Here is a 9,578-nt window from a genome sequence, read left to right as displayed (position 1 = left end):
CTGTCATTCCCCCCTTTGGAGGAAGAAAAATTTTCATTCCCCCCCATGCCAAATTTTTTGACAAAACTCTACAATTCTACAATTTCATTTAGCAGACGCTTTTGTACAAAGCGACGCACAACACAAGCAAGAATTTAGACCTAATTAAGGAAAAGTCCATAGGAAGCGCAAAAGTGGCCATGTTTAACTTTATTGACCTACTAAAAATTACAAACATTCCTTTAGTTTTTCAGAACTAGAAAAAATGAAATAAAAATGTGTTTCATCCCTGTCAAATATCTCTCCATTTTAAAAACAGACCTGACCACAGTTGCTATGAAAGAGGTTTAAAGCGCGCTTTGGTTCCGCCGCGAAACAAATTCCGACGTCCACACATTAGTTCCCCCCTCCTCTTTTCCCCCCCGGTGAGGGAGGGGACCTAATGTGTGGACGTCGGATTTTTTTTCGCGGCGGAACCATTTACAAAGCGAAAGGTGAGGGGGAACCAATGTTTGGACGTCGGAATTTGTTTCGCGGTGGAACCATAAACAAAGTGAAAGGTGAGGGGGGAAATAATGTTTGGACGACGGGTGACTCGTGGCCCCCCTGGGACGCCTCGGGGGGCGCGCCACACACCTAGAGAAACGCTGAACTAGTGGAACAAGGGCATTCCGGTGTGAGAGGAGCTGGGTAATGACATGCTGTAAGAAGGGCCTTGTGTGCATTACAGGTGGTGGCGGCTCTGATCGCGCACAGGGACAAACTACACGCCAAAACAAAACAGTAAGAATGATTTGTGACACGTCGAAGTACACCCACTAAAGCTGCTGATCAAACAGGAGAGTCTCCAAACTGTATCTGCTACGTTCAATTAAAGTTAGCGATGCTCCCACCTGCTTTTGGCTCCATCTGAATGTTCTCACCAAAACAAAACAAAAAAACCTTTCAAAAAGTTAAAAAATTCTTGCTCACCCTGCAATGAATAATGAGCTCTCTACAAATAATACTGAGGCACAGCTTCCCATTATGTTCTTCAGTGGATAAAACAGTGATAGACAAAACTTTGATATGCAGGAAGCATTGTACCTATTATCTCTACAGAGAAAATGGCGTCTGTGTCCTTCATAAGCAGGAGGCGACTGGACTGGAGGCTCTTCTATTACACGCCTGTGCAGCAGCATCCACTGCACTCCAACGCAAGCGGCTCTCTAAAAAAGCAAGTTGGTAGAAGTTGAAAGGTACAGAGACGAGACCCCTGCAAACACAGACGGATCAAATACACCCTGGAGCCTCATGGTTCTTCTCCTGAGGAAAAAGAACAAATATTGTGTACTGTTTGCATGAGAAAGGTAAAAAAATTTGACTTTGAATTGCACGTCATTGTATAGAACAGCTCTCATCTGAAGCAGGACACATTGGAACACACTCACACAATAGAGGCTACATTAAAAGTGGTTAAAAATGAGTGAGAACACACTCCCCAGGGTCCTAGAGGCACACAGGTTAGCTTCTCATCTCCCCAAACATCCATCAAGCAGGACTAAACAGGAGATTCTGATCATAAACTGTTTATGTTGAACAATTAGTGGCATTTAGGCGTGCAGGCTGCATTCATTTCAATCCATGCAACAACAACAAAAGAATAGAGATGCTACAATTCTTATAAACAAGAGTTGGAATAGTGATGCAAACTTGTTTATTCTCCTTTATTTGAACAGCAACCACTGGTTGTTTTGCAATCTCTTTTACAGAAAAAGGCTGGTTGCAACTTCCTAATCCAGCCCAAACTGGGCCATGAGAGACAGCTCTCCATGTTTGGGATGAATACCCCCAGGCAGCTGAAGAAGAGTTTGTTTAGCCTAATCTCTGCTGTGTGATGTGTGACTTCTTCCCCTGCTGTCGTACTCATGTAATCTGCTGCTTGTGCCGCTTTAAGACCAGGGAGTAGTGCGGGTTGAAGCAGGAGACAACATGATGGGAACTGTCATCTCTGTCCCATCGATGTGTGCTGCCAGTATCCTGCTAATCCCCAGAGTAATCCCACCACCACAACACACCAAGGCAGGCAGGACAGGGCTCTGCAACCCTCTGCACAACCGATACTGTAGCCCGTGCGCGCACACGCACACACACACACACACACAGCCGTTAACACTGTGACAGCAGCCTCTTCACATGAAAATTGCTGCTCACGCTTGGCTGGGGATTGAATTGATGTTTACATGTCTTGACAAATAACAAAAAAGAATGTATGAAGCAAGCAGGATTGGTTGCATTTAGAATGAAATTGAGTCATTTCTTGGGTAAAAAATGTTAACCTGCAGCCTGTCTGGGATGTGTGTGACTGAGAGCTTTGGCATACGCCTGTTGATCAAAATTTGTGAGTTGAATTCAAACAGTCTTCAGAAGCACTGCGAGGCATTTTCACTCAGAAGAATCTTCAAACTTTCTAAATAAGTTTTCATTGTGATTCCCCTCCTCTCAGTGACAGTGTAGGATCTTAAGGATCAGTCAGCCGAGGCAAAATAAAATCTGATGTCTCCTCGCAGCTGCCTGAAAAAGCACAACCAGAGGGATTGTGGGTGAAAACCAGATGTTTGGTTGCCGTGTGAAACCTGCTTCTCACTCCAGCATGCAAACATTTTTTTTTTAATCTCATGATATTTTTCTTTCTCTTTAATGGGGAAGCTTTCATGTTTCTGTGAGACAAATCATTCTTACTGGAGGCTGCTTCTTGACAATTATCCGAAATATCGTGGCAACAACAATAACATATTGATAAAGATCTGTTCCATTTTAAAGGCAAGAGAAGAAAGGAAAGCAGGCAATTATTAAATGGGTACTTTGTTTCCTATGAAGATCATTTGTTACACACCAAGTCCTCATATTTTATTCATCCTCTCATTAATTTCCAGTTTAGTTATCTTAAGGGGGGGGGGGGGGAATCAATGATGCAGTATCCAGGCCCCAATTAAGTATAGGAGCCTCGCAGAGTAATTATCATTATTCTCCCATTTATCTCAATCATTTATCATTTATTTCTGTAACCTTCAAAGAGTGCTTTCCCGGGGTTTTCACAAAGAATAACCTCCTTTCCTTCTGTATTCCCACTTTTCTAGACGCTGCAGAGGAAAAGTATTTAGTTCTTTATGGAAGAATACTTGAAAAGGCACCAGCAGGATCTAGAGCTCCAACAAGGAGACAAGATCGGAAGTCTCAAACCAAAGTTAAAGTCCAGCTGAGACAGCTTTTCCAGAGAGTTCAACTGCAGTGACGTGACATCTTTTTTCAAGTGAAATTGGCTGGGGATATGCTGAAGATTGGACGCCGGAAAAGTGGGTGAATCCAAAGTGCGTCATTGCGTAATGTTACACGAGGCTTTGACAATTTACACTAACAGGAAAGCGGTGTCTGTCAGGGTGAGAGAGATGAAGCCCATCTTGTGCTCAATGTAGCTGAAGCACTCTTCTGTAAAATGCCCTGCTCACCATCTGGAGCCGTCGCACACCCCACTTTTCCTCAACATGGTTAAATTAAAACCAGCAGGCCAGAAACCATAGGATCTTAGGAGAAGAGACTTGGTTTTAGATGTCCAGAGGCAGCCGAAGATACGCCGAAGTGCCATTTTTGACAGCTAACGAACATGTCTTACTCCTCAAGTTAGCACTGCCATGGGTGCCTTTGACAAAGGCCAATTGGATTTTTAAATTGAATTTGGAATTTTAATTTTTTAAATTTTTTTTTAGGAAATAAGCTCTTTTGGGGAACAAAACTTTATGAGGTCACTTAAAGGTTGTGTTCTGCAACCCCCTTCTTAGGATTTTTGAAGTGTGGATGCAAACGCCAGAAGTACAAAGCTAATAAACGGACTCCGCCACGGCTTCAACGTCAGAACAACAAAACTGCCGTCTGGTGTTCGGCACCACAACATTTGAAGTCTTATCAACCTCTCCCTTACTGCAGCTTCTTTTGGGGGTTTTCATACTGACCCCTGCAGCTGTCAAAAAAAAATGATAACTCAAATCTGTATACTTGCATTTGCAGACTGATGGACAGGTGGTGTTGGATGAAGCTGGTTGGCGCGAGCTTATGTAAGTGTGAGTCATATTCTGTTTTTACAGGAACAACAAAAAAAAACAATTGGATTTTGGTACAGAAAGATATAAAGACGTGTGTTTTTTTGCGTTCTGTGTACAGCTGAACAATGTCTAAAAGAGTTAAAAAGGTATTTTTCATCTCAGCACTACTTTTCATGTCTGACAAAAGGACACACCGAACACGTGGTCGTACCATACGTAGAGAGGAAGAGAGAACCAAGAATGGATGGTAATAGCTGCGTCTATGATCAGACGTGAACTACGTGATAACAGGTTATTTAAGTGCAAGGACAGTTCCATACAATGCGGGTGGGCAGCGAAGGTATTAATCTACTGTGAGAGGGGCCCTTAAATGCGACCCAAAGGACCTATGAGGCTGATGAGGTTGATGGAGAGGGCAGTGCGAGTGAATTGCTACACCCCATTGGTGGAACATTAAGGTCATGAGGTAGACCTTGGTGCAATCAGATTGTCAAGGATGAGGGGTGCTGGGGGCAACGTTCAATAAAACATGAGAGCAATCTTCTCAGCAGGAGGAAAAGTGCCTCGCGGTTCAACTCCAGGCAGCCCAAACAGATTTCCCCTGTGAGCCTAAAGAACTGCAGCTGCTCATTCACCACGGCCGGGCAATCCAAGCCGCCATCAAATCGACAGCCGATGCCAGAAATAGTGTTGGAAATTGGTCAAACAGTATCTGACCTCTGACAAAGCTTATCTTGCGCAAGAAAGCATGTGGAGCTGAAATGATAGTGTCTGTCTGTGCCGGCTGCTCTTTCTGCCTCATTAGTTGCTGATATTGGATGGGTTATCTCAGCTTACAGCACATTTTAAGGTTGGAGCCAGTTCACCTCATAAAGGTTGCATTTTAGTGAGAATATCACACCTGAAACTCCTTTTTGAATATGACGTTGATAAGTATGTGCCCGTGATTCCTTCTGCTTCTCCTGTGTGTCAATGATGGCTACTGAGTTTGTTCCGTCGCTGAAGACTGTCTGCTACCGGGCATGAAATGAGGAGACAGATGATAAGCTTCTCCCTCACGCTCCGGGGAACACAGGCAGCCGTGATGGAATGAATCACGATGGGCAGGCATTCCAAATACAGATTAGTATGTATACAACATGATGCAGCACAATATGGACAAGGCGTGGTCTTGATTTGGACATAGGATGCATGGAATTCCTTTGGCTTGATTACGTTGGCATGAACATTCATGATCATGCCTTTTGTCTGCACAGTTCTGTAATCAAAGTCAAAAAAGATATGTATTGATATATTCCAGCGCATGAGCAGAAATAGCTTTCAAAGAAGTAGCATAGACTGCAAACATCAAACTTCCAAGTCCTTCCCTTCAAGCTTTCTTTAAAGACACTCTGCAAGACCACAGGGGCTTCGCATCTTAAGCCCAATTTCCTTCTCACTGATAGTGCCAAGTTCCAAGAAATACCTGGCAAAGTGTGATCAGGTCCAGAGGATTAACAGGAATATTCTCTTCCAAAAGTCAGGCTTCTTCCATCTCCAGAGGCTGGTTTAGGTAAAGGCCAATAAGTGGATGTCAGAGCTCAACTTTAATTTATGTATATTTCTTTCAACCAAGCTCACTACAGCAGAACATGCCGGCTGAGCAGTTAGTCAGCCATGTTATTAGATTTTTTTCTTCTTACTGGGGATGATGGTGTACTCACACATGAGGAGTTTAAGGGCAGGCAACATGTCGATCGAACAGCACAGGTGAATGGACAGATATGACATGTATGTAATCAGGTTATGTCATACAAATGAGTGAATGTCTAAATATTCAATCGCTGCAGCAGTGCTGTTGTGCTGCCATCTAGTGTTAGAAAGCTGCACCTCGCTGCTTGTTGAGCTTCCAGTGGGATGTGAAATGAATTCAGCTCTGGACTGCATTCATTTTCTTTTCATTTATCTCCCAGGAAGCGTGTATGTGTGTGTGTGTGTGTGCGTGTGTGTGTGTGTGCGCATGTGCGTGTGTGTTCTGTGAGTCAGTGCACACATTTGTGTGCATGTGTGTGCGCGTGTGTGTCTTGGGGAATGAGTTTAGCCACTTTTGGTCTTTTCATTTATCTCACAAGAAGAAGAGTGCATGTGCACACGTGTGTGTGTGTATTTGTGTGTGTCTGTTTGTGTGTATCTGTGTTTGGAGAGACTTTAGACACTTCTGGGGACACTCACCAGAACAAAAGTTATGTGCCTGATTAGTAAAATGCAGAATTTTTGGGTCAGCAGTGAAGGGTTACAGTTTCCATGAAATGAATGTAAGTCTGTGTAAATACCCCGAAAGTGACTAAAGTAAATGCACGTGTGTGTGTGTGTGTGCACGTGTACGTGTGTGTGTGTGTGTACATGTACGTGTGTGTGTGTGTGTGTGAGTGTGAGACTTGTAAGACTGCGCCTCAGCACACATTTTTATTCAGATCATTTTAAGTGTGTGTCTCTTGTAGAGGTAATGCCGGAGTGTATCAAAGCCACAGTCTGGTACTTCAAATTATTTGGGATATTTTGCTGGTTTTTAAGATGTTGTTGCAGCATTTGGGCGCAAAAACCTAAGTGATTAAGGTCTCAAAAACCTGGCAAGATCCTCCAAATAATTTCTATGGCTATAAACACACATACACTAATACACTGGGGGTTTAGACTTGAGTTTAAGGGTTAAGGTTAGCTTAAGGTTCAGGTTAGGATTAATTAGTTGTTCGTGATAGGGTTAGGGGAGGGGTCTGGGGGTGCATTATGCCAATGAATGTACTAACTAGTTCACCCTCTCTGTCCCTTTCTTTCTTTTACTGTTTCTGTCTTTGTCCCCGTTTTCGTCATCTCGGTCGCAAGATGTGCTTGTTCATGGAGAATTGTTGGGTGTTGATTAATTGAAAGCGTGTGGCGGTAGACCTGCTCTCCTGCTTAAGCCTAATGAGATAACCTTTGTTGTCATTTGGTGCTATAAAGATCAAATTGACTTGACAAAAATAGCTGTGAAAGCGTGTGTTACTTGTGTGACTGCACATTCAGAGCATTTTAAAAGGAAAGGTCTGTGTGTGCTTGCCAGAAAGTGTTGACCACAAAGACGGACACTTGAAGGTTCACCCAGAAATATCCATAGAGATTAGTTGGCATAATTTACCCGTTCTAGGAACGTTGTTATCAGGGGAAAGTCCCTTAAAAGATTAATGTCTCAGAAACGCAAGTAAAACCTACAACTAAAACTAAATTATAACTATATTTTTCTCTACAGAAAAGTCCTAGAGAAGCCTAACGCACTCTGCATTATCAGTCAGTCGTCTTGCTGTTAAAGCAACAGCTTGACATTTTGGAAAATGTGCTTTCTTTCTCGCAGTGACTTGGATGCGACGATCAATACTGCTTCCATAATGGCTAGCAGCACAGATGACATTCCATTTCACCCCCATTGTACTGAGGTGGTGAAAAAAGTTTCAGAAATCTTAAAACTTAAGCAAAAAAAAAAAAAAAAAAAAGTGCAAGAGTGCAAAACACAATTTGAAGTACGAGAAACACATTAAACTTTGATTGATGGGCTGGTCCCCAAACATGAAAGCATCCTGCTACTCTTATAGATCACTTGATGTACTTTTTATTAATTAGGTGGAGAGATGCCCTGTGAGGATTGTCCCAGAAGTAAGAGCATCTCTCAAGCAACTGTGAGAATATTAAATTGCTCAACATCTACAGGCTACCCTCTCTGTCGCTACGGGCTCGGTAACGGAAAACCTGTAAATCATGAAAAACAGAAAACAGTGTGTATTCTTAAGACAGCACCGTTTTAACAATTGCATCCTGATAAATTTGATCTCTTTATATCCTCCAATCACTCAACACTCTGCAAAACAGCAGATAATAATAACTCTTCAGATGATACAGACGTCACCTGGAGTTGTTATTGTCCTCCACAGGCCTGCATTCTACTGTGGCTCGGCCCTGTGATTGACTGTGTACAGCAGGAAGAGCCACACGAGGACAGAGCCACTCATCACTCCAGGAGCAATGGATGCCCTGAGAACTATGCAGCCCGAGCTGCACACGGCGTCATCTGTCAGCGGTGTAGGTGAACGGGAGGATGAGAGGAGATGAGCAGAGCTTAGATTTAAACCCACTCATGTCACATTCTCTCCCCTGGTACCACTGGACATGTTGGGAAGCTCCCTGAAGGTAGGCGGTGCTGGAACAGTTAGACTTAACAACAGGGGAAGCATAGGAGACTGGGTCTCTCAAATAAGACTGTATACAGCCCTGATGTGAGGCCATACTGACCTCTCTGTACCAGTGTCAGCAGGCGACGCAGAATTTCCACTCTCACCCTCAGCCTGAAACTTCTCAGTCCTAGAAAGTAATTACAGCGGTGAAAGTTCCTGGAGGACAGGATGATGCATTGCAACATAAATCTAAGTTTATCCTTGCATCTATTGCAATCATCAAAATGATTGCAGAAAAGTAACTGACCCGGGGAAGGGCCATCATCCACAGAAAACAAGCTTTTATCATAATTGTCTTCATGTGCAGTTCAGTCAACTGCTCCATCTGCTGTGTGGGTGGGGGGCTGCGGTGCAGAGACGGCAGAGAGAGGGATGGTTCACTCAGCGGAGATGACAAGTACCTACCTCGGATTCCATGTGATTTATTTCCACAAAAAGTATAGATGTGGCCAGAGCATCGGCAGGTCAATTTGGTTTAGAAGTAGAGATGTTTGATTGATAGAGCATAGCCAGCCGTGTTCTTTATGCTCCGCTCCCCCCCTCCATCAGAGCCCCCACCATTGCTGATTAATCCTCAGTACACAGAGCAGAGGCTCTGGCAGAGATTTTGTGTGTTCATGTAAGCTGACATCTCTGACCTGAGACTGTCTGCTCGTGAAAACAAGCTACCATCTGTTTGAGTTTGGCTGCGTCTTGTTCATTTTTACACATTGCAGTAAGATTAATCCAAGGGAATGATCTGAAGCCCCCCAGTGCCCACTGAATGTCCTGGGACCTGTAGATAATACGCCTTTAGTGAATTACACACATGTCACCAGTAGATGGCAATATCAGCTAGATGTGGTGAAATCAGTGTTTGCCAACCTGCTCTGTCACCAGCAGGCTCTTCATCTGTGCTGCCAGGTTCATCAACACCCTGCAACATCAGTAACATCCATCCATCCATTTTCTTCTGCTTATTCATATTAAGGGTTGCGGGGGGGGTGGAGCCTATCCCAGCGTCAACGGGCGAGAGGCGGGGTTCACCCTGGACAGGTCACCAGTCCATCGCAGGGCCAACACATAGAGACAGACAACCATTCACACTCACATTCATACCTATGGTCAATTTAGAGTATCAATCAGCCTCGTCCCCAATTGCATGTCTTTGCCTGAGTACCCAGAGAGAACCCATGCAGGCACGGGGAGAACATACAGACTCCACACAGAAAGATCCTGTGCCCGAGCCGGGACTCGAACCCAGAACCTTCTTGCTGTGAGGCGACAGTGCTGACCACTG

The 9,578-nt window shown here is 44.0% G+C and overlaps 1 long non-coding RNA gene across 1 annotated transcript; it reads left to right on the top strand.

Moving 5' to 3' along the window:
- The first annotated feature begins 2,020 nt into the window (after positions 1-2,020).
- LOC147260628 (uncharacterized) lies at positions 2,021-9,211 on the top strand. Its single transcript, XR_015116309.1, has 4 exons — positions 2,021-2,090; positions 3,099-3,314; positions 4,024-4,070; positions 8,000-9,211. It is a non-coding gene; the product is annotated as an uncharacterized LOC147260628 (long non-coding RNA).
- The last annotated feature ends 367 nt before the right edge of the window (positions 9,212-9,578 follow it).

The sequence above is a fragment of the Aulostomus chinensis genome, chromosome 6 (assembly GCF_037954235.1).
Source record: "Aulostomus chinensis isolate RoL2024-O1b breed Wild chromosome 6, RoL_Achi_v1.0, whole genome shotgun sequence".
Lineage (NCBI taxonomy): Eukaryota > Metazoa > Chordata > Actinopteri > Syngnathiformes > Aulostomidae > Aulostomus > Aulostomus chinensis.
Note: the sequence above shows the minus strand (reverse complement) of the source record. Positions and strands in the feature narration are given on the sequence as shown.